The following is a 26,925-nucleotide window of genomic DNA, read 5'->3' as shown; positions in this document are numbered from 1 at the left end:
CCTATCACTCCCAGCAGTAGACAGACATGTGAGGGGTGGGTGCCTATCACTCCCATCAGTGGACAGAGACATGTGAGGGGTGGGTGCCTATCACTCCCAGCAGTGGACAGAGACATGTGAGGGGTGGGTGCAGAGGAATACCAGCAGTGGACAGAGACATGTGAGGGGTGGGTGCCTATCACTCCCAGAAGTGGACAGAGACATGGGGGTGGGTGCTTATCACTCCCAACAGTGGACAGAGACATGGGGGTGTGTACATCGTTATCAGATGACCACAACTCCATGGGTGTATGTACGCATCCCTAATTTTCGACTATGTTGATAGTGCCATAACAACACATCACTGACAGCAGTGTCCCACTCCCATGAGGATGGATGTCTTTCCCCCACTGCATGACACACCACATGTGGGTGTGAGGACAAATGACACATGCTTACCCACCCCTGGCGGATGCAGCACAATACACACACAGAGATCATGCCACAAGACTGTAGAGTCATGTCAATGCCTACTAAACTAAGAGAGCCAAAGGGAACACACACTGACACGCACATCCCAGGACTGATAGGAATGTACAGGTGCTGGGACAGCCACCAAGATGTTGTCTCTCATGGAAGGAATAGGGTGGAGTTCCCACAGATACAATGCCCACAATTGTGAGTCAGGTGCCCAAATACCCTGCAGAACAAGTACCATATGTGTGCTAGGCTGGGATTACACACATGCATAGTGCGGAAAAGGGAGAATTTCTCCATGAAGGCATGGCAACATACTCAATACACAAGTACAGTGACTATCAAGGATGGCACAGACGATGCAGCCGGAGACATTGCTGAGCAGGCATGGCCATAGTTGAAGGGATCCATCACCAACAAAGGGAATGTATACACAGGTCAGCACAACAATTGTGCAACTCTCTGCAGGGAAGATGTCAGGTGCCACGGAGGAAGGGACACTCCTTGGTACAATGTATCAAAAAACAAATAACACACACAACCAAAGATCCTTTGCAGAGACCTTGTGATGGCACGCAGATCCCATGGGCCACCTCATAACCATCAGACTCGAACCTTTGCCCAAAACATAACACATTACCACAACCCCAACTCCTGGAGCATCAGCACCAAAATCAATACCTTAAATGCAATAGTGTTCAAAGTCAAAAGAAAATGCTTTAATCAGCATAAGATAATATTTTTTTCAACAACACTATATACAAAGGCCAATGGCCAGTCCAGAATAGAAGTCCTTGGGGGGACACATGGGCACATGTCTCCCCTAGCTTGCCTGCACATTTGAACCCTCAGGTTCGTCGACTGGGGGGGGGCATCATGTGGGGAAGGACCAGGCACCGCAGGGACAGGAGGTGTAAGGGTAGGTGTGGTGGGTGCAGGGCTGGACACCTCCACCACAGGGGGTGGGGCAGCGCCAAAGGTGGAGGTGAGCTCGGCGCTGCACACTTCTGCCAGGCTGTCCAGAGTATCCCCTGCACCGGAAGAAACCACAGGCACAAAGGAGGGGGGGGGGGTCAGAGGGATGGGGTGCAGCGCTACTGGGGGAGGGGGTGGACAGGGGGTGGACTCAACTCCCCTACCTGGGGAGTGCCTTGCCCATTTTCGGGCTGGTGACCCAGTGGGGCTGAGGCCCAGCACAGACATGTAGCTCTCCTTGTCTGACTGTGTGGCAGGGGAGCCAAGGGGAGTGCCTTTGGAGGGACTGGGCAGTGAGGCATACAGACTCAGACTGTGGCTGCGTGTATGCCTGTGTGCCCCAGACCCAGTGGGTGTGCCTTAATCCCCCTGAGTGTGCGTGCCAGGAGGTATGTGCTTTCCCTTACGTGTTGGTGTGCTGCCTGTGTCTGGTAGGGTGCGTGCTTGGAAATGTCTGGGTGTGCATGGGACAGGCATGGGAGTGGGAAGTGTGGATGGGGCTGGGGTAGGAGGGGGACGAAGCGCTGCAGGAGAGTCACTGCTGCCGTCAGTGAAGAGTCCATGAGCCTCAGCAACATCCGTTGGTCAGACATCGCTCCTGACATGCCCTCCATGAACGACACCATCTGTGTCAGCAGTGTGGTGTGGCCATGGAGGACATTCAGCATCGATGTCTGGCCAACCTGCAACTGCCGCTGAATGTCCACAGACTCTGCAGTGAGGGCAGCAGGGGTGACAGGGGCAGGGGGTGCGGTGCCTGGCACGAAGGAGACATGGAGGTGCCCTGCACGGACAGAAGGGACCGGAGCAACTGGGAGGGCAGTGATGGGAATGGAGGAGGCGGTGACAGATGTTGTGCTGCTGCCAGGTGTTGTAGCAGCCTCCGCCCCATCGAGGAGTTCAGCCTCGGACCCGTCAGCGTCGTAGTCGGTGTCGCCACCAGACAGGTCCTCCACCTGACTCCCCTCGCCCTCCGTGCCACTTGCTCCAGCACACTCACCAGCAGTGGTGGCGCCGGTGCTGGATCCCTCCTCCAGGTCCGTGCAGGTGTCTCCCTCGGTGTCCTCCGATGATGCTGTGGGCAAGGTGAAAATACAGAAAATAATCAGTCAAGTGTATACATCTGACACATGAGTCCAAACAAAATAGGTCACAGTGCATATCAGGCAATGCATCATGAGTAACATCTAGATTACTCCGCACATATGTAAGCCCTGCACTCCCCAGTAGGTTGACCCACCATGCCACTTGGAAACAAGGAAAAATAGGACACAACAGCAAATAACTTGATTTCGAAATATACTGAGAAGCTAGTGTCTGGGAACAGTTGAGCACAGCAATACTATGAAGGCATGCCACCTCTTGTTTACTGTGAACGAAACAGTATTGGTGCACCCAAGGCTAAATAACAGACTTCAATGCAGAAGGTGTCCCCACACTCAGAGACCTGTAAGTACTTTGGAAACCCAAACGAAATACATTGTGATCCCTTGGGAATCACACCACTTTACACAATCTACATGTTTAGAATGTGTGAATGTGCCACTTTGTGAACAGAACACACATGTGCCTATATAAAAGAAGTCACACAAGGAGGTTCACACAAAACTACATTTATACAGTCATTGTATGAGCTGCCAGCCTTATTCAAATAAGCCACTGTTATAAAGAAATGGGGTTTCAGTAAGTACATATACATGGCACCACGGCGGTCTGGATGACTTGACACTCGTAAGTTGGTATCACCAACAACCAAGGACTTACCCAAATGCCACCACACTGTGGGAACATGTATATGTATAATCAGAAAAAAAGTCTTATTCAAACTGTGCCTTTCTTTCAAATGTGCCAGCGTGTCCCCTGAAAGTGTAAAGGTGGTGTCTTGTGCGCCTCCTTCGGAGACATCTGTCATGCAGGCACATTATTGTCCTTCACAACAAAACATCAAAGTCAAGCATTGAAAACATGAAGACATGTTGACGAGTGTAGTGAGTGCCAAGGTACAAGACTTCTTGACTAACAACTTGAATCATGCCACCTGTCACATGGCCATCCGTACCATGATGACACAGTTGGCAACACATCTGACCAACTGCCTGTCATGTGGAGTGGCACACCTGTCCAAACACAGGACAATGCATAAGCTAATGGGCCTGCACTTGTGTCGGAATAAGGCACACCTGCACTGAGGAGACACCCTCATGGCAAGCAAGAATGTCCACACAGATGTCAGCACACAAAGACCAAACTACGTAGCATCTGGACCACACACTGGTGCCAAAAATGGATGGGCAGGAATCATGTACTTAAACTTTTGACACATGCTTCAAAGCACAAACATTAAACCCTGCACAACATGACTGGGTCACTGCGTGTTGAGTGTCTGTCCAGACAATTATCACACACAGGTCAGACCTGGCAAGGAGACATAAGGTTTGGGCATGTAGGCCTTGCCCGCACAAACCCCCCATACCTGAGACAATGTGATTGAGACAGATCAAGAAGTTACACCTCTTAATCTGGGTTTACTAAAATGTGCATCAAGAATTCCGAAATGTACTCCGCATCACCTCATGAGGCTGCCAACACATATTTGTGACAAACAACCATCAACAGATAGTTGTAAATAGACACACAGGCACTGCCCAGTGTGAGGATGCACAAGCCAAATGGGGTCACCCTGTACAGTGGACACATGTAGCACACTGTAGATAAATACAAATGAGGCCAGGGAACAATGCCACAGAGGCCAACCTATGCTGAACACACAGAGAATGGGCACAGTGTTGGATGACACACATGATTCCGAGGCAAGGGTGTCTCAGGGGACTGTAGTGGGCACACTGCTCCATGGTCCTGGAATGATCTGACTGTAACATGAGCAACCGTCCCGGCACTATGCATATCTCCCACTCATGCACATCATGTCTGAGGCCACAACATCGGTCATGCATGCTGCAAGTCTGTTAATTTGAAACCTCACACTCCTATGTTGAGACGCAGCATCAGTGCCAACAAATATGGACCCCCAAATGACTGAACAGGACAGGGCACAGGCAAGGAACCAACACATGTCACAGACCACCCCCACACATGATGCAGAAAGCAATGTGCACTTGGATTAACTGGCAGCCTAGATGACCATGTGCAATAGTGATTACACACAGACCAGGGAACACATGTCAAGGAGGGGAAGGGCGGAAGAACAGCACCGGTTGACTTGGGGGAACAGGATATGCACTGCACATATAAACCCTGGCAGTATATCCAGGCGACTGAGCACTTCCAAAAGCTGGTGACACACAACAAACACACATGTACCTACCCCCTCCTTGCTGCTGTATCTCCTGTAACCGCCTATCCATGTCAGGGAAGACCACCGCCAGGACAAGCCTCATCTGGTGGGTCAGGCGTCGGCGCCCGCCGTGGGGGCGTGGAGGTGAGTCCTTCAGCAGGACCCGGGTGATCCTCCGGGTCCAGCACCGGATGTCCTGCCACCGTTTTCTTACTTGGACTAGGCGCCGACTGCGACCCTCCACCGATCTCACGCCCTGACGGCCTGCTTCCAGATCTCCCCCTTCGCGTAGGCAGTTACCTGTGAGGATGACAAAGTGAGACAACATCACTACACCTGCTCCATGTCAGAGAGACACACATTTGAACATCTTTGATATGTTGAACAGGGCTTAGGATGCTGCCAAGGAATAGCATCTTTGTCATATGGACATTGGCCTCTGTGGAAGCCCCAATGCACTTCATGGCATATAAAGTACACAAGTGGCATGAGGGGTTCGACACACTCCATGAACATGGCACACACTGTGCATCACAAGCAACACCAGGCTGATGGACAGCACCGCCAAGCAGTTACATGCCCCAGGCCACTGACGCAACCTCAGCAGAGTACACAGACACATACAGGCACAGATCAATCTCATGCCATTGGCAACAGTGGATACAAACCTCACTCTGCACATGTGCCACTTGCCTGTGGGGTGTCACAGGTATGGGGCTAGCTCAGCAAGTCAGACACACAGCACAGCTTACTTCTCACATCAGATGGGTAGAGCTGTTGCCTCCTCCATGCAGCTGTGGTGCAACACTTCACATAGACACTCACCCACATGACAAGGAACATTCACACACAACAATGTCCAGGGGGCGTACACATCACTTGGACACTCTCACCACAGCTCCACTCAACTCAGACACATCTGTGGGTACAGTCACCTATCACACCGGGGGGACCACTGAATCACCTCAGGACTATAGACAAAAAATGCCACAAAGGATTAGCCAGGCTGAATGTGTCATACACTATGCAGTGAATGTCACAGTAAGCACAATGCAAGTGAGGAGTGAACACATGAGCTACATCATGCTCTGCATGGGTGACAGAAGCCATTTCCCCCCCTGGGACCCACTCTAAACAACATTGCATGTCTGTCACACCTGGACACAATGCCAGAAGTGACAGTCACAAAAAAGGTGCACAGTCAAAGGTAGTGGAGTCAGCACTCACCTGCTCCCCTGGTCTTCCTTACAGGCTGGGGTACTGTGGGAGGATGACATCCAGCAATGCCTCATTCTCGTCCTGGGTGAATGGCTGGGCCCTCTCCACAGACCTTGACATGGTGCCAGAGGAAGCACAGACAGCAGCAGTGTTGTCGGCAGGAAAGTTGTGCAGGCAAGTGCCCTCTCATGGGTTCTGGCTGACTTATATCTGTCTTGCTGAGGGGCAGTCATTTGGAGGAGTACATAGTGATTGGTCAGATTCATTCGCATCTTACGTTTACTCCAATCCCTTTCCACATACACCAGTGACAGCATTTGCATCGTTCAAATTGTGAGCATCATGTCAAGTCAACAACCACTTTGCAACATTGTATTTTGTGGCCAACTGACTTTTCCAGGCCACCTGATGGAAAAATTTGAACTGAAAACTCTCTATCCATGACAACCAGCATGCATTTAGTGCCTAATACTTGTCCCTTATGTGTACCCTATGTAATTTTCTAATCCACACACAGGTATGGTGCGTTTCACATGTACGGGTACATGTACTACCAGTGCCTTCATGTATGTGTAGGCACTGGTAGTACACGTATGTGTAGGCACTGGTAGTACACGTACGGGTATGTGTACTACCAGTGCCTACACATACGTGTACTACCAGTGCCTACACGTACGTGTAGGCACTGGTGGTACACATACGTGTACGCACTAGTAGTACACGTATGGGTATGTGTACTACCAGTGCCTACACGTACCTGTACGCACTGATAGTACACATACGGGTACGTGTAATACTAGTGCCTACACGTACGTGTACTACCAGTGCCTACACGTACGTGTACTACCAGTGCCTACACGTACGTGTAGGCACTGGTAGAACACGTACGTGTGTACGGTCCGTACCACGCGTGCTCCTACGGCACCACTACTATAGTGATACGGACCGTACATGTACGGTCCGTACCACGCGTGCTCCTACGGCCACACAACTCAAGTGATACGGACCGTACACACGCCCTCAGAGCGTGTGTACGGTGCGTTTCACACGCTTACACTGTTGATAGGATGCGCACACGAAAGGAATGGAGGTCTCAGACTCGCACAAGGATGTACATCAAGTCATTGTCATTGCTGTCGTACATGTGCAGGGCCTAGGTGTGTCACGCAGTTATATTGCACATGTCTCCTCATGTATTTGTACAATTGATGTGTGATGACCTGTGTACACATGTCATGTGTGATGGGGCACTATGTGGCACACTTCCCCTTCACACTTTGCACATGTGTGCATGTAGTACAAACGTGTCAAGCACAGCATCACTGGTATGGCACAGTCACCACCACCCGCAACTGTCCCCTGATGCCAGGGACAGGGACACTAACAACTGACATTTAACGACCAGCGTGCACCGATGTGACTATGTCATGTGTGTGTCATGTGTTCCCATGAGCTTGCTGTTGGTGTTCCGTCAACTGCCTCTGCTGTTGCTGCATCCAACATGTGTCTGTGTCTAGATGGGCATGGCACACATCTATGGACACCATGCCACATGTAGATTTCCACGTAATGTGTGTCTATATGCATCGAACTTGATATTTTGACATGAGGACATATCTGCATCGTCTCAATGTCTGTGTTTTCTGTTTTCACGTGTACCCCTTCATCAAAATGTGTATGATCTGTACATTTGACATTCCATGTGATCTGTGCATCTAGCTTGCCGTCAGCTGTCTGTATGAGATGACATCCTTCAAATGCTGATATGTGGATGTATGTCACTCTTGTGATGTCTCTGGCTGTTCACTGACACTGGCCCACAGCTCGTATCAGGGCATGTCATGTAGACTTGACAATCAACGGGTGTAGTTGGCTTTTCGTAGGAGTATTACCTGGCTGGCATATGTGTCCTGGTTGTATTGCACAGACCAGACTCTGTATTTAGCAGATGTGTATTAGCAGTTGAGCATGTGCTCAGTTCATTGACATTGATGTTGTTATGTTCTCACTCTTCGTTATTCATTCCAATTTTCTACAGGGCACCGCCTGTCCCTAGACCAATGCCAGACTTGGGTGCCATGAGGGAACGTGACTGCATACACCGTTACAGATTCACCCAACAGTTGATTGAGGACTTGACTGCCAAGCTGGCACCACACCTCCAACCACGACACAGGTATCCTACTGCGCTGACCCCCAAGATGAAGGTGATGGCAGCCCTACATTCTTTTGCCACAGGTACGTTTCAATTCACAATAGCTGATGTTGGTGGCATGTCCCAGACGAAGTTCAGCCGTGTCCTGCATGATGTTTTGGCAGCCATGCTGGAGCACCTGGATGAATTCATCCATTTTCCGACTCCTGAGGAGTTGACAGGTGTCAAGGGTGATTTCTATGCCCTGGGAGGGATGCCCCATGTCATTGGGTCCATTGATGGGACACATGTGGCTTCGCTACCACCACAGGCACAGGAGGTTGCCTATCGCAAACGTAAACATTACCACTCTATAAATGCCCTTGTGGTGTGTCTTGCTAACATGCTGATTTCCCATGTCTGTGCACGTTTTCCAGGGTCAGCACATGATGCCTACACATGATTCCTACAAATGATGCTGTGGCTGCAAAACGAACGAGCATGTCTTGTTGGGGGGTATACTCTGTTTGTCGTGTGTTTTGCGGTATCTTTGTATCTTCCGGCATCTCCTGACCCACTTTTTTCCATGTTTCCATGTAGGGGACTCTGGCTATCCCAACATGCCATGGCTGATGATGCCTCTTCGCAACCCAAGTTCAGCTGCAGATCACCGTTACAACAATGCACACGGGCAGACCAGGCGAGTGATTGAGAGGACGTTTGGCCTCATGAAGAGCCGATTTTGGTGCCTTCACAAGACAGGCGGGTCCCTCCCATATGCAACGGCGAAGGTCTGCAAAATCTTCATCGTGTGCTGCATGCTGCACAACATGGCAGTGGAGAAGGCAGTGCCACTCATCCTGGAGCAGCATGAGCAGGAACATCCACCCGTGGAGGATGAAGGGCTTGGTCACGAGGCAAGTGAGGAGGAGGAGGATATCCGGAGTCAGCTCATACGCAACTTCTTCTCATAATGGTGAGTCACTGGGTCTGAGTGTGCACGCTTGGAGCCTTGTGTGGCATGTGTTGCAATGTGTGTGTCCAGCTGATTGTATGCTAAGTGACTTAGATGTGTGTTCTGATGTGTCACTCGAGTGATGATGTCATTCCACTCATTTTAGCTGAGACTCTAATTTTTCTAATCGCATGGTGACAACATTATTCCTTTAGAATAAATGACCATGTATGCGGATAACAATCTTCTAGCTGACTTCTTGTGTGTCTGTCATCCACAGGTTCTTGCGCATGTTGTCTGGTTGTGTCATCGTTGTCCTCCTGCTATTCCTCATGAGTATTGCAACGTGTGCTGAATCAGCATTCCATGCACGGACATGGGGAAAAGTCATTTTGGGTGAGGATTGCAGCAAGGCATTTTGGGGGTGTTACGTGTTTAGAATGTGTGGGGACTGCTCCTGTTCATGTTGGGTTACCATGCATACATGTCGACTCACCATGGGGCACATGACATGTAGCATGACTCCCATGAATTGATAGTCAACCTTCGTGACAGTCATCTCTAATGGTTTGTGGATTCTGATGAAGGCATCAATGTGTGTAAAACTTCACTCAGAAACATACGGGATGCTACGGGTGGACATGGTGTGGGACATCCCCATAACAGGCTCAATGGGGAATTGCACTGAAAGCTACCAAAGAATAACAAAAAACCCCACCATGGAAATTAGTGCACTCATCAAAACACTCACCCAACGAGGTTTGACAGAAGGCTTTCTGTCCCAAGACGAGTATAATTTTCTAAACAAAAAGGACCCTAGAATCCCGACCATATACACTCTGCCAAAAATTCACAAGGATTTACACAATTCACCTGGCCGACCCATTATATCAGGTTGTGGATCAATCCTCGAGCCCCTCAATCAGTTTTTGGACAGTTTTCTCCAACCATTTGTAATGGAAACTCGCTCCTTCCTACGAGATACCATGCATACAATACAAATAATGGAAAATCAACCCTATGATAAGGAAACTCAATTTCTAGCTACCCTTGATGTGTCTTCATTGTACACCAGTATCCCCCAAGAACATGCCATTCAAGTTATAAAGAGGACACTGGATAAACGACCAACACCTGTCTGGATCCCAACTGAGTTCTTGGTAGATCTACTTGAAATCGCAATGAAAAAGAACTATTTCATTTTCCAAAACAACTACTACGTGCAATGTAAAGGCGTGGCCATGGGAGCCGGATTCGCTCCTAGCTTAGCCAATCTGTACATGGATGAATACGAGGACATGTTTCTCTACGATTCGACCAATCCCTACCTAAACAACATTTCAATCTGGAAGCGTTATATCGATGACGTGCTTATGGTATGGACAGGGAGTGAACAAAGCCTACTAGAATTCAAAATATGGCTCAATAAACGCAGCAATGACATACAGTTCACCATGTCCCACAATAATCAAACCATTGACTTCTTGGATATAACAATACAAAATGAGGACGGAAGACTATTCACCACCCTTTACACCAAACCCACTGCACGAAATACCACCCTGAAATATAATTCACATCATCCAAGAAGTCTCAGGGATAATTTACCGTATGGCCAATTTCTTAGACTACGGCGGAACTGCTCCAAAAGAAGTGACTTCTACAAAGAAACAGACATCCTCATAAAAAAGTTGAGGGACCGTGGCTACCCTAAGGGACTGTTAAATCGCTCACGAAAAAGAGCATGGTACCGACCCAGAGAAACTCTTCTGGAAATACAACCACACACAGAAGATATTCAAAAACTGGTTTGTGTGACCACCTTCAACACACGCAGTCACGAAATAAAGAAGGTACTACTTAAATATTGGAATTTAATAATGTTAGAGTCGGGGATCTCTGGTTGGCGCAAGGTTGCCCTTGTGTCAAGCAGGAACCCTCTCCTCCACGTCAGGGCGCAGGATAACCCCTCGCGAATGACCCTTGCTCACCCTCTAGGTGCGTGGCGTGAGCAGCCAAGGCGATTCCTCAGGCGTTGTTGGTTAAGCACTTACAATCATACACACAGTAAATACATCAATCCCCCCAGAAACGGACACCAGACTTGGATATATATAAAAATACGATTCTTTATGTAAAAATAAGGTATATATATCTCAGCAGACTTGTCACAAGACCAATAACGTTTTCGCTATGCCACCAGGTTATAAAGCGGGCAAATGTTTGTTGTGCGTAGCTTCAAATGGATACTTTGTAGTCTCTTGCAAATGTTACTTGTAGTTTCCAGTACTCACAGAGATCGGCTCCTGTGAACGGGGAAATAAGGCGTTGCGGGCCCCGAGCCCGATACTGGAACTTCTTTCGTGATGTGGGGAGTCGGCACAGGTCGGCGCGACTCTCAGCTTGGGAAGTGTTCTTGGGTCCTCAATCAGCAGGTGTGGGCACGTAGGCAGGCGCGGCCAGCGACCCTTTAGCACGGCGGTGCAGGAGGGTCTCCACAGCGGGGGCGGCGCGGCCTGAGATGTCCGGGGATAGCGAAGCGGGGTCGCAGGGCACGGTCAGTGCAGCTGGTTGACCCGGCGTAGATCACAGTCGTCGGACGGCTTCCGGCGGGAGGGGTGACAGCGCGGTCAGCGCGCTCCAGTAGCAGGCGGTGACAGGGATGCAGGCGGCCTGGCCCGGGGACAGAGAGCGGCTCGGGATGGAGCGGGGCTCTCACGGGTTTGAGGCAGGCGAGCTTCTGAGTGTCACGGCCCTAGGAGGGGCGATGAGGGGCGCAGTCTCTTTTCCAGCGGGATGCCCACACGGCTCGAATTGGAGGATGAGCAAGAAGCACAGAGAACCCACTGTTCCTGGGGTTCAGTTCAGGGGGCTAGCTCAGATCAAGCCCTTGGAGAATGTTCAAGCACAAAGTAGCAAAGTCTTTTCAGTAAGTCTCTTCCTCTCCTTTCTCAGCAAGGCAAGCAGCAGGCCAGCTCCTCCGGCGTCTTCTTCTCCTTCTAGTCGGGCAGAGGTTCTTTGTGGTAAACAGGATTCCGATTTCTTAGGAGCCAGGCTCCTACTTTTATACCATGATTCTTTTGTTCTTTAGCGCCAGGGGGCCTAGGCCTGGCTCAGTCCAGTTCTGGAGCACTTTGTTATGGTGACTCTGCTCTTTCCTTTCAGCAGCAGGGCAGAGACATCAGCCGCCCCGCAGGGGGTGGCGCCGGCTTTGTGGTGGCAGAGCACAGGTCTATTCAAGAGTCAAGGTGTACTCCTCCCACCCATCCAGGTGTCACCTCTCTACCCACCACCTGGCAGCCAACCTGTCTCTGGGGATTCCCCAACCCTGCTCCTTACTGTTGCCAGGCAGAACACATGCACACAGCAGAGGCGGACTGAGAGGGTCAGGTCAGTAAATACTAACTTTCTAAAAGTAGTATTTACAAACCCAGGATATTAAAATAAACTTGACTACAAGAAGTATTTTATTATTCTGAGTTCAGGCATACTAAACTTGACACTTCTACCATGCTCTCTGAGTCCATTGGGGTCACAGCGTTGGCGTGATCCCGGCAGCCCATTCTGGCCTATGGAGAGCAGGTAGCCTTCAATAGTGAAGAACGGAAATGGCTGTAATTCACTACTAAGACATGCCACACACATCAGGGCATGTCCTACCTTATGCCTACAATGCACCCTGCCCTTGGGCCTACCAGAGGGGTGGCTAATATGTAGGTAAGGGAAGGTTTAGGGACTGGCAAGTGGGGGCACTTGCGCAGTCAGCGCGACGGTCCCGGACCGCGCACAGGGTCTGCGGTGGCAGACCCTAGACACACTTTACAAGGCCGCTTCCGTGGGTGGCGCAACCAGCGCTGCAAGCCCACCAGCAGCATTGGCATTCACAAGCCCTGGCACCCCTGGTGCACTTTACTGGGGACTGACAGTGAATCCAATAAACCAATCATGAACATCAATTACAGGTACACTTTACTTAGGGAGCACTTGCACTGCGGCACGGATTAGCCGTGGCGCAGTGCCCTGAGCGGACAACACCAGCAAAACAGTCGAGGCACACCATCAAAAAGTGGAAGGGAAACTCACACCAAGGTGCCAGGTCTAACACGTGTCCCCTCCAGCTGAAATGTGGGGAGAACTACCCTTGCCCAGGGGGTTCCTCATCACTAAGGCGGAAATACCTGGACAGGCCGTCAGCGTTGGCGTGATCTGTACCAGGACGGTGTTCCACCGTAAAGTCCATACCCTGTAGGGAGATGGACCACCTCAACAGCTTCGGGTTTTCACCCCTCATTTGCATCAACCATCTGAGGGGCCTGTGGTCCGTCTGAACCCGGAAGTGAGACCCAAACAAGTAGGGTCTTAGCTTCTTCAGCGCCCAGACCACAGCAAATGCTTCTCGCTCAATTGCACTCCACCTACTTTCCCGTGGAAGTAACCTCCTACTGATGAAGGCTACGGGTTGGTCCCAGCCCTCCTCAGTCATCTGCGAGAGAACAGCCCCTACACCATGCTCTGAAGCGTCTGTCTGTACTAGGAATTCCTTGGAGAAGTCAGGGGCCAAGAGCACGGGCGCCGTGCACATGGCAGTCTTCAGGGTGTCGAAAGCTTTCTGACAGGTGTCAGTCCAAATCACGTTCCTGGGCTGCTTCTTGGAAGTCAGCTCTGTCAAGGGGGCAACGATCGTTCCATAGCCCTTGACAAACCTCCTGTAGTACCCAGTGAGCCCCAGGAAGGCCCTCACTGCGGTCTGCGTCTTGGGGGGTTCCCAAGCCAGGATGGTCTCAATTTTGGGTTGCAAGGGTGCCACCTTGCCACTCCCCACTTGGTGTCCCAAGTACACCACGGAACCCTGCCCGATCTGGCACTTGCTTGCCTTGATCGTGAGGCCTGCTCGGCGCAGAGCCATCAACACTTCCCAGAGGTGGCGCAGGTGTTCGGGCCAGGTGGCACTGAACACTGCGATGTCATCCAGGTAGGCGGCACTGAACGCATCCAGCCCAACCAGTACCTGGTTGACCAACCTCTGAAAGGTGGCAGGGGCATTCTTCATCCCAAATGGCATGACTCGGAACTGGAAGTGCCCATCTGGTGTAGAGAATGCGGACCTCTCTTTGGCCCCATCGGTCAAGGCGATCTGCCAGTACCCAGACGTTAAATCAAACGTGCTGAGGAACCGGGCAGCCCCCAGCCGATCAATGAGCTCATCAGCTCTGGGGATGGGGTGCGCGTCAGTCTTCGTTACTGAATTGAGTCCTCTGTAGTCCACACAGAACCGGAGTTCAGGTGTGGCTCCCGGCGCAGCAGCTTTGGGGACCAAGACCACGGGGCTGGACCAAGGACTGCTGGAGGACTCAACCACCCCTAGCGCAAGCATTTTGGAGACCTCCTCCTTAATGCAAGCTCTGACCCTGTCAGTTACCCGGTAAGCCTTGTGCTTTACAGGTAAGCTGTCTCCTGTGTCCACATCATGGACGCACCAATCTGTGACACCAGGAACCAGGGAGAATCGGTCGGAAAACTGTCCCAGCAAGTGGCGGCAATCTTCCTGTTGTTCGGGCGTCAGGGTGGGTGAGAGGTTTACTCCATCCACTGACCCATCTTTCTCAGAGGCCACTAAGAGGTCAGGAAGAGGCTCGGTCTCCTCTTCCATTCCATCATCAGTGGCCAGCAGCATGCCCACTTCGGTCCTCTCTAAGTGGGGCTTAAGGCGGTTAACATGTAGGACCCTCAAAGGGTTCCTGGGAGTCTGCATGTCCACCAAGTAGGTGATAGGACTTTTGCGCTCCACAACCTCAAATGGACCTGTCCACTTATCCTGAAGTGCACACGGCTCCACTGGGGCCAAGACCCACACCTTTTGTCCAGGTTGAAGCTCTACCAGAGTGGCATTCCGGTCGTACCACCGCTTCATCTCCTCCTGGCTGGCTTCCAGATTTGCCTCAGCAAGTTGCCTGAAACGCCGAGTCTGGTTTCGGAAGGCCAGCATGTAACTATATACATTCTGGGGAGGTTTCCTGGGAGATTGCTCCCAGCCTTCCTTTACCAAACTCAGAGGTCCTCTTACCGGGTGACCATACAGAAGCTCAAAGGGGCTGAACCCTAGAGACTTCTGCGGCACCTCTCGGTAAGCGAAGAGCAGGCATGGCAAGAGGACGTCCCACTTACGCCTCATTGGACCGTCCAGGCCCATGATCATGCCTTTGAGGGTTCGGTTGAATCTCTCAACCAACCCATTTCCTTGGGGATGGTAAGGAGTGGTGAACTTGTAAGTTACCCCACACTCCTTCCACAGGGATTTCATATATGTTGATATGAAATTGGTCCCCCTGTCGCTCACCACCTCTAGAGGGAATCCCACTCGGGAGAAAATTCCCATCAGTGCCCGTCCCACCACGGGGGCCGTCACTGTCCTCAGAGGGATGGCTTCAGGGTACCGGGTGGCATGGTTCACCAAGACCAGGATGAACCTGTTGCCCAGGGCTGTCTTGGGGTCCAGAGGCCCCACAATATCAATACCCACTCGTTGGAATGGCGTACCGACCACAGGGAAAGGTTGCAGAGGAGCCTTGTGCTTCCCTCCGCTCTTACCACTTGCCTGGCAAGTCTGACAGGTTCTGCAGTAGGAATCTGAATCCTTATGCATTTGGGGCCAGTAAAAGTGGGTGACAAGCCTGTCATAGGTCTTGTCCATCCCCAAATGTCCTGCTAAAGGCACATCATGAGCCAGCCCCAGTAGGAAGGTTCTGAACTTCTGGGGTACCACCAGCACACGGGCTGACCCAGGTTCAGCAGCCTTAGGCTCGGAATACAGGAGGTCACTCTCCCAGTACACGTAGTGTGTTTTGGCCTGAACACCGTTGGCCTGGTCTGCAGCCTGCTGCCGCATACCTACGAGAGAAGGGCATTCTTTCTGCTCCCTGCAGAATTCCTCCCTGGAGGGACCTCCTTCTTGCTGCCAATGGGTCAGCTCAGGCAGATCTCCCAGTTCGGCAATCTGTTCCCCGGTAGGCTCCAGAGCATCCCCCTCAGGGTCTACTTCCTCCTGGGCCGTGGGAACTTCGGGGGCCGGTTTCCCGCGCCTCCTGCGCCTTCTCCCTAAGGCCGGTTCCTGGACCTCTCCCTCAGGCTCCAGGACCCTCTCAACACCCCTACTGGCTGCCATGGACCGGGTGGTCACGCACGCCCAGTCGGGTAGACCCACCATCCTCAGATGCGTGGTCTTCTCCACCTTTTCCCAAGGGGAACTCTCCAGGTCGTTCCCTAGCAGACAGTCTACAGGCATGTCAGTTCTCACAGCGACTTGTAGAGTACCAGAGACCTTCCCCCACTCAAAGGGAACTTGAGCCATTGGACAACGACTCTCTACGTTGTCAGCATTGACAACCCTACAGTAGGCATTGGGTACAATTTGCTCTTGAGACACCAGGTGTTGCCTCACCGAGGTCACGCTGGCTCCTGTATCTCTAAGAGCCTCAACCTTCTTTCCATTGATGGTCACTACCTGCCCATATTTCTTAGTGTTAGAGGGCAGGTAGGTTACGGGGACATCTCACTGTCTCCTAGCGAGACTAGGGTCATCTGCCCGGGACCCCCACCCTCCTGGACTGCTACCTCCTCCCCAAAGTTAACACTAGCTACTTGCCGGGGTGGAGCACCAGTGGGTGCGGTCTTACCAAACAGGCGACACTTAGGATCAGAGGCAATGTGACCCGGGTCACCACACCTATAACAATTGAAGGGCCCCTTTGGAACAGGTCTACCTGTCGGGGCCCCGTTCTGCTGCGGGGGTGGGGGAGGCTGAGAACCCTTCTGCTGGTTCCCTTGGGAATTACTTTGGGGGCCTTTTTGGAACCCCTTCTGTTTACCCTTGTCCCCCCCACTCTTCTGCTGGGGACCCTGCCCACCTTTGGCGGAGTCTCCCACTTGACCCTTGTGGACCCTGGTGCTGAGCCAGCGGTCCGCCTCCTCAGCAAGCTTCCTCGGGTTGGACAGCTTGCTATCTATCAGGTGCTGGCGTAGCTCAGGAAAACATTGACTGGACAAGTGCTCCCATGCAATTAAATCAAGCAGCCCTTGATAATCATTCACTTTGCTACCCTTCACCCAACCATCCAGCGCTCTGCAGAAAAAGGTCACATATTCCACATACGTACTCTCAGGGATCTTCTTGGTCTCCCTGAACCTCTGTCTATATAGCTCAGGAGTTAACCCATACCTGGTCATTAAAGCTTCCTTCATATGGGGGTATGAGGTCTGGACTTCTAAGGGCAAATCTAACAGTGTGTCCCGCCCTTCCGCAAGGAACCTTCCCCACAACCCCGCTCCCCAGTCTTTCTCAGGGACCCGGTGTGAGGACATGGCCACCTCGTAGGCTCTAAACCACTGCCCTATGTCATCCTTTCTAAAATACTCCTTTACTACATCTTTGGGGATGTACACCTTGGACTCTACCTGCGCTGGTGGAGTGCTGCCACCAGAAGGAGCGGTGTCCAAACTTTTCGCCTTCAGCTCCAACTCCTTCAATCTTATATCATGATCCATTTGGCGTTGTTGTGCCTCCAGGGCCAACTTCTGCTTTTCCATTTCCATTTGTCCGGCCAACTTTGCCATCTCCATTGCATGCGCCCTGTCGGCTGCCCTGTCTGCCAGCTCCTCTGGCGACCGGACTCTGCTGGGCTCCTCAAGGTTGTCGGGCGGAACGATGTCCCCCGCATTCCGTGGGTCTCTTGACTCCTTCCAGGCTCTCAACGCCTTGGTGTACTGGGTCTTCCTCTTGAATCCAGCATGGGGGACTCGGAATTTTACACTGTAGCCTTTCAATTGCTCCATCGAGTAGCCTTCCAGTCTCTCCCAATCCACCTCATCTATTCCAGAAATCACAGAGAGTGCTCTTCCAGCGGAGTGCGAGCCAGGCATGGTTGCAGTAATGGCAGATGTCTCAACAAAGTTCAATAAATGAAAACCTGTGGTTGCGTTATTTGGTCTGCTCTCACTATCTGGTGATTAATAATTCACTGTATGCAAATTACAAGTGCAAATCCGAAATCCCAACCGCTGCCAACAATGTTAGAGTCGTGGATCTCTGGTTGGTGCAAGGTTACCCTTGTGTCAAGCAGGAACCCTCTCCTCCACGTCAGGGCACAGGATAACCCCTCGCGAATGACCCTTGCTCACCCTCTAGGTGCGTGGCGTGAGCAGCCAAGGCGATTCCTCAGGCGTTGTTGGTTAAGCACTTACAATCATACACACAGTAAATACATCAATCCCCCCAGAAACGGACACCAGACTTGGATATATATAAAAATACGATTCTTTATGTAAAAATAAGGTATATATATCTCAGCAGACTTGTCACAAGACCAATAACGTTTTCGCTATGCCACCAGGTTATAAAGCGGGCAAATGTTCGTTGTGCGTAGCTTCAAATGGATACTTTGTAGTCTCTTGCAAATGTTACTTGTAGTTTCCAGTACTCACAGAGATCGGCTCCTGTGAACGGGGAAATAAGGCGTTGCGGGCCCCGAGCCCGATACTGGAACTTCTTTCGTGATGTGGGGAGTCGGCACAGGTCGGCGCGACTCTCAGCTTGGGAAGTGTTCTTGGGTCCTCAATCAGCAGGTGTGGGCACGTAGGCAGGCGCGGCCAGCGACCCTTTAGCACGGCGGTGCAGGAGGGTCTCCACAGCGGGGGTGGCGTGGCCTGAGATGTCCGGGGATAGCGAAGCGGGGTCGCAGGGCACGGTCAGTGCAGCTGGTTGACCCGGCGTAGATCACAGTCGTCGGACGGCTTCCGGCGGGAGGGGTGACAGCGCGGTCAGCGCGCTCCAGTAGCAGGCGGTGACAGGGATGCAGGCGGCCTGGCCCGGGGACAGAGAGCGGCTCGGGACGGAGCGGGGCTCTCACGGGTTTGAGGCAGGCGAGCTTCTGAGTGTCACGGCCCTAGGAGGGGCGATGAGGGGCGCAGTCTCTTTTCCAGCGGGATGCCCACACGGCTCGAATTGGAGGATGAGCAAGAAGCACAGAGAACCCACTGTTCCTGGGGTTCAGTTCAGGGGGCAAGCTCAGATCAAGCCCTTGGAGAATGTTCAAGCACAAAGTAGCAAAGTCTTTTCAGTAAGTCTCTTCCTCTCCTTTCTCAGCAAGGCAAGCAGCAGGCCAGCTCCTCCGGCGTCTTCTTCTCCTTCTAGTCGGGCAGAGGTTCTTTGTGGTAAACAGGATTCCGATTTCTTAGGAGCCAGGCTCCTACTTTTATACCATGATTCTTTTGTTCTTTAGCGCCAGGGGGCCTAGGCCTGGCTCAGTCCAGTTCTGGAGCACTTTGTTATGGTGACTCTGCTCTTTCCTTTCAGCAGCAGGGCAGAGACATCAGCCGCCCCACAGGGGGTGGCGCCGGCTTTGTGGTGGCAGAGCACAGGTCTATTCAAGAGTCAAGGTGTACTCCTCCCACCCATCCAGGTGTCACCTCTCTACCCACCACCTGGCAGCCAACCTGTCTCTGGGGATTCCCCAACCCTGCTCCTTACTGTTGCCAGGCAGAACACATGCACACAGCAGAGGCGGACTGAGATGGTCAGGTCAGTAAATACTAACTTTCTAAAAGTAGTATTTACAAACCCAGGATATTAAAATAAACTTGACTACAAGAAGTATTTTATTATTCTGAGTTCAGGCATACTAAACTTGACACTTCTACCATGCTCTCTGAGTCCACTGGGGTCACAGCGTTGGCGTGATCCCGGCAGCCCATTCTGGCCTATGGAGAGCAGGTAGCCTTCAATAGTGAAGAACGGAAATGGCTGTAATTCACTACTAAGACATGCCACACACATCAGGGCATGTCCTACCTTATGCCTACAATGCACCCTCCCCTTGGGCCTACCAGAGGGGTGGCTAATATGTAGGTAAGGGAAGGTTTAGGGACTGGCAAGTGGGGGCACTTGCGCAGTCAGCGCGACGGTCCCGGACCGCGCACAGGGTCTGCGGTGGCAGACCCTAGACACACTTTACAAGGCCGCTTCCGTGGGTGGGGCAACCAGCGCTGCAAGCCCACCAGCAGCATTGGCATTCACAAGCCCTGGCACCCCTGGTGCACTTTACTGGGGACTGACAGTGAATCCAATAAACCAATCATGAACATCAATTACAGGTACACTTTACTTAGGGAGCACTTGCACTGCGGCACGGATTAGCCGTGGCGCAGTGCCCTGAGCGGACAACACCAGCAAAACAGTCGAGGCACACCATCAAAAAGTGGAAGGGAAACTCACGCCAAGGTGCCAGGTCTAACAAATAAGTACTGAGATTGGAATACAGGAGAAGCCCATGTTTGCTTTTAAACGAGCCAAAAACATCAAAGACTATGTAGTAAGCTCTTTCCTCGAAACCAAGAAACCACAAGACCTGAGACAACAATTTAATTTACCACCATTAATTGGACATTTCAAGTGTAGCACGTGCAAGGCCTGTGCAACTACATTAACAGGTATGACTTTTCAACACCTGGGCAAAACATATCACTTACAACATCATAGTAACTGTAATAGTCACAATGTGATTTATGCCATCAAATGCCCTTGTGGAAAAATCTACGTCGGTCAGACAACCCAAAAAGTAAGGATCAGGATTCTACAACATCAGAGTAGAATCAGATGTAACGTACAAGGAGCACCATTGGTTGACCACTTCACCACAAATAAACACACTGCTGACGACCTACAATGGTGGGTAATTGAAAAGGCCACACTTCATCCCAGGGGTGGGAGCATACTGCAAACACTCAACTTCAAAGAGTGCAGATGGATTCATCTGCTAGACTCAGTTAAAAATGGATTAAACGAACAGGAGGAGACATATAAACAAATGACAAAACTGTAGAACCTTTTTACATAGGATTTAATGTTTGTTGTCCAACTGTTCTATATAACTCAATGTGCATATGTTTTTCCTCTTGATAATTTATCCTCATCACATTAGTGTAAAAAATTCCTCCATTTTTTTACACACAATTTAAATACATGTCATTTATTTTTCTGTTCAAAGGTACCCTGAAAACGCACATATTACATCTCTTGCCTTTGCTTGAATAAGAATGCTTTTCAATCTGTTTTAATTCCTCCTTAAGATATTATAGGTGTCACATCCTTGGATGCCAAACAGAAATGTTATCTCGTTCGCTTTTGCCTAGCCAGTATTTTATAATTGTTTAAATAGTTGGCTTTAATTTAATTTAATTCCTCTGTGTTTACCCAGCACCAAACTATGATCTATTTACTTGCTGCAACTTGATGTTTCGTGTTGGAAAATATGTCACATTCTTTGATGCTAAACAGAAATGTTATCTCGTTCTTTTCAGCCTAGCGAGGCATTTATAATTTGTTTAAATAATTGGTTTACCCAGCACTATAACATGATTTATTCACTTGCTGATAATTGATGCCAAACAGAAGTTTCAGCCCAGCGAGGACTTTTTATATTTGTTTAAACCAAATAATCAGCTGCAATTCAGTTCTTCTGTGTCTACCCAGCACCAAAACATGATTATTGTGCTAACTTTTATCATACGTAATCAACTTGTGTTATACCTGTGTTTTTCAGCACACATGATTTTCAGCACATCCCTTGACTCAGGTTTTCACGCGCCTTTCTTTTTACATCACATCCCTTGCAATTACACAGGTGTAGCCAGTGACACTTTTTGCATCGTCATGGGTGAACGTGCACGTCTGAGGCACGTTTACTGGCGCATATAAACAGTTTCCCTTCTCTCGCCTCAGTACTGCATCGGACTGAGAGCTGGAGAGATGCTTTTTCACCAGATCATGGTAAGTGCGAAGTCTCTAGCCTTGACCCTCCTTAATCATTTAAACAGACACCCTTTTAAAACCCCTTCATTTTCGTTACAGTAAAATTACTCGACTGGCTTTAAAGGATTTAATCACCTGGCAACCCTCCCAGACTTTCATGACCCGTGTCACTCTGGAGGTATGTGTATTTAACCCTTGTCCGTGTAGCCTTGAAATAGAATACTTGACCTTTGAACACCAGATATAATCTTTTGTCCGGGGAGCACTCTGAATCCCTTTTTGTGTCCATACACGGAGCCTTTAAATGCACTGCATGACTTTTTTTACTCGAACCAAGTCCGATTTAGTCGTCTGAGCTTCATCTCAACTAACAGCTTTTTGAAGCTATTTCACCTTTATTGCATTTATATAATCTAGCACACACACTGTGTTTATTAACCTTGGCTTTCTTGATAAGGCCAGTTTCTGAAACTACCACACTTTTGATATTATCCTTTAGGTCAATTCATACCGACCTTCGTTAATTAGAAGCCCAATCCACGCGCAGTGATTGATTTTTGCGCAGGGTAAGCATTAATTACTTACTGAACACTTATTTAACTACTTGTAATGACAAGTACACACCCTTAAAGAAGTTCTTTTCTACCCCATAGGCTACAATTCTACCCCTTCGTCCCGAGGAAGACCCGCCGTGACGCTTTTTTAAAATTTTGCGCCTAACATAGGGTCGAAACGTCGACGTACACCATGAGTCCACACAACGTCTCAGTTCCAAAACCAATTCATACATGAACAGGATGCGTATGTGATCAAGTATATGGACTCAATCTTCCAAAAATTACTTCTACCCAATCGTGTTTGTTATATTAAGTGTATTAAGTGTATCGTTTGTATTCACCTTTACATGTCACTTCTTCTTCACATTTCTGTCAATTGTATTTTTGTAGCCCTAAATATTCATTATTCTTTCTTAAAAATATCGATTCAAAAGTATTGCTTGGGTGTTGTCATTGCTTTTCCTAAATCATGGATACATGTTACATGTAATGCATTTATATTGTGAACATCCCAAAGCAATTGTAATTCCCCGACAGAACCATTGTATCCGTATAATACATATACCCAGGTTCTGAGGGACACAGGGTTACCCCATTATTTTGTATACAATGGGGAATTGCAGCCTCTCCGTGTGCATAAGGGGGTGTTTGGCTCATCCCCTTAACTTGTGTGCCAGGCCATTTGGATTTACTACATCTGTGTTGTGAAGGGGGTGTCCAGTGTAGGTCCCACATGTTCAGCCAAATGACCTGTGTGTCTGTTCATATTGATGTATTTCCCTTAGTGTGAGCCTGAGTAATAAAGGGGTTCCTCACCCTCCAAGGTGCCTCATCTCTGTCAATGCAGGTCTCTTGCCACTTTGCATGCGGCATCTCTGGCATAGTTGTCAAAGATTGTGCATATGAGTCTATGTGTAGTTTGGCTACATGCATGCAGTTCTTCATGGGCTAGAATCTCGATTGTGCATGAAGTCCATGGTTGTTTATGTATTTGGGCATGTTGGTCCCCACGACGGGCCGTCAACACCTGCTGAGGGTGTGTCTCCTGTGCGCGGCTCGGCCTTCTGTTTCCTGATCCTGTGTCAGTCATCTTTGGTGATTGTGCATCTATTTTCTCTGGGTGTGCCATGGGTAACCGGACACTCCTTCCTTTACATACGCCTGTTGCAGTTGTCCTTTCTGACATCCTTGTCTTTGTGTGCTACTTTTGGCATAGTTTCAAGGTCATGCCGCCTGCTGCTGTGGCCCCTGCAGCAAGGGCCCACAAAGTGGCAGGATTCGGCAACACACACGCCTCAAAGATGCTCCTCCCTGCCTCCCTCCACCCATTCATTTGGCTGTCATCATCTTGTCTGTGCCACTGTTGCGGCCACGCGGTGCCAAAGGCAGGACCGTCAGCACATGCAATGTGCACATTGCACGACCCTCATGTCCTTGCATGACCCACATCACACTACAGTCTGGTGTTGTAGCCACCCTCCAAGCAATGTCTATCCGAAACTCAACCGCCTGCTCTCAGGCATACCCTAAGCGCACACATGACACCTTTGCATGCTGAGTGTGCAACTCCAACTGCCTACACAGCGCTGCCCCGCCTTCCCGGCCCTGTCACACCAACCAGATCATGTCCCTCCTGCTCCACACCGGCTCCGTCCACCAGCAAGGCCATGGGAGTGGGACTCAAGCCTTCAGCATGTGGTATAGTGGCGTCATCTGGCACATGGCCCAGGGATCATCTCTCATCGTGTCAATCTTCAATGTGTTCAGGACCCCCCTCTCCACCATCACATGCGCACACAACCTCATCATCATGTCGTATGTCATTGACAGCCAGGTGATCCTCACCCTCACCAAAGATGCAGCCATTGCCAGTTCCAACATTCAAGAAGGCATGAGGTCCGTGGATGAATGGCTGAACATCAGCCACCTGAGGCTGGACTTGTACAGGACTGAGGTAAGCATCTAAGGATTGTCCCCTTACAGCTGGCTCAAATCCTTGTGTCCCACCCACAGGGGCCCTACACAAGCACCCAGTGGCCACGCACACAATATGGTATGCATCATGGATTTGTCACTCACATTTGCCATGCAAATCACCATCATCTGTACCTCATGCTGCAACACCCTCTGCATGATGCACATGATCCTCAGATAGATCCACTCCAAGGAAAGACAGACCATCCCCCAGGTCCACGACACCAGCCGTGTCAACTACTGCCCCGCCCTCTACGGAGCAAGTACATCCAAACTCACGGGAAACTTGGCCACATCCAGGGTGCATCTGCACAACTCAGCTTCAACATCCCACACCCCATCAACATCACCGTCCACCTGAGATAGCTGCAAGGGATCACTGTGTGCTGCAGGATGACCTTCACACTCTTCACACACACTCAGGAGGCAGTCAACAACCCCAGACCCCAAAATCAACCTTGTACGTCTGTCATCCAAGACCCCGTTGGCCCAACTCTATGCATCCGAACTTGGCCTGGCCACCATTTTTCACATTCACAACACTCCAGTATGAAGGAGATGGTTCTCACGCCTGGACAAACATACCTGGGACTCCCCCCCCAGGAACCTCCACATGAGCCATGACCTCTAGGCCTTCATCATCCTCTTCCTGATTGGTGTGTCCGCACAGTATTTCAAGCCCCCCCTCAGCAGCTTGAGGCCATCACTGGTGAGAATTGGGCTCCCAGGCTGTATCGGATGATACATTGTGACCCATGTGTGTCCTGTACCGGACTCAGATCCCAGGGTATGGATGGCTGGAGTTAGTTCAACACTCAGGCATAGTTTGACATTTACCCACATGTATGTTGTGGACTAATGCATAATGACTGCAACATCTCATGACAAAAAAATTGTTTTATTCTCGGTGGGGTGCGTGTTTTGGTAGTAAAATAAGGTGCTCTACCGGGTGCATAGAATCCAAAGTTCACAGGGGGAGATGGGATCCTTGGCATTTGAAGTCATCAGAGTCCAGACCCCAGTGTTGGTCATCATTGGTCAGACTGTGACCAGCAAGTCCATGTGGCAGAGAATGTCAGTGAATGATGTACTGCTGTTGCACAAGAAGGCCAGGTGCCAGGCCAGGTCACCTGGGAGATGTGGATGGTCCGCTGCCTCTCACGGTCTTTTCCGTGGACGACCCACCTTCCTCTGTGGACCCTCAGATGCAGGCCTTGACGATGTTTGGGACGCTCCGTCGGACAAATCCTCCTCCTCCTCCTCTCTCCCTGTGGCTGGTGCTGGTCTGCGCCTGGGAGGGTTGCCCATGTTGTCGGCGATCCGACGGAGTGAATGGCTTATGTCCCTTTGCACCGCCAGGAGCTCAGCCAGTCTTCCCTCTATCCGTCCATGGGGTTGTTGTTGACTGGCGTGTTGCTCGGCCTGCTGATTCTTAATGTCTGTGAGGGTCGCCACTACCTGACTGATGGCCCTGGTGTCATGCCGGTATGCCTCCATGATGTTGCGTACGTGTGACATACCGGTCCCTTCAGCTGTCTGGTCAGGTTCTCGCCTCCGCCTGCCTCCACTCCCACCACCCCTGCCCACACGAGCCTGGCCTGCCGTTGTGGGCCCATTGGGTCTACGGGACCCCTGAGGGATGGCAGTGTCGGTGTTGGCTGCCTCCTCCTGGGTGCCCGGCGAACCTTGTCCCTCCAGGTCAGACTGGCTCAGTTGTTCAGTGTGTTCAGCTCCTGGGTGTCTCCTGGGATGTGGCAGGAATGGGGGTGGTGGTTGGCACAGATGTACCTGAAGCAGGTGCTGCAGGGGCTTGGACACCAGAGGGGCCAGGTGGGTTGGGGTCATCCGCGGAGTGTTGTGAGGTGTCACTGCCGGTGGGATCAGGTTCCTCCCGAGCCTGGGACTGTGGCACTTCCCCCCCATTGTTGGGGGGAGATCCATGACGTTGCCCTGTGTGTGAGAGAGAGACAATGTTAATGCTGTTTAATGCGACATCCATGTTTCATGCATATTCTAGTTGCCACAGTTCCTCCAGGTAGTTGTATGTGCCTAGCATTCACATCAATGTTCACTTGTGGATGGGTATGTTGCAGGGGACTGATTGAAATGTTCTCCAGGGTGTTTGAGATGTCGAATCTGGGCTTGGATGCTTCTTTGGCTGTGGCTTGATCTTGTTGTGTTACATGTCCATTGTGAGAATGGGTATCTCTATTGGCTGCCCCAGGGGTGTGTGCTTGTGTAAGGGGTGAGTGATCATCCCTCAGCCCGACGCTGTTCAACATCCACATGGCCCCTCTCACACAAGTGGCCCGCCACCACAACCTCAAAAACATCTCCTACGCCGACGACACCCAGCTCATCCTCGCCCTCACCAAGGACCCTCACACCGCCAAAACAAACATCCATGAGGGTCTGAGGGCCATCGCCGACTGGATGCGGAGCGGCCATCTGAAACAGAACTCGGACAAGACGGAGGTCTTCATCCTCGGACCCACACCCTCAGCCTGGGACGACTCCTGGTGGTCGATCGCTCTGGGCACAGCAACGACACACACCCAC

The sequence above is a fragment of the Triturus cristatus genome, chromosome 8, assembly GCF_964204655.1.
Source record: "Triturus cristatus chromosome 8, aTriCri1.1, whole genome shotgun sequence".
Classification (NCBI taxonomy): domain Eukaryota; kingdom Metazoa; phylum Chordata; class Amphibia; order Caudata; family Salamandridae; genus Triturus; species Triturus cristatus.
This window is presented reverse-complemented; position numbering follows the sequence as displayed.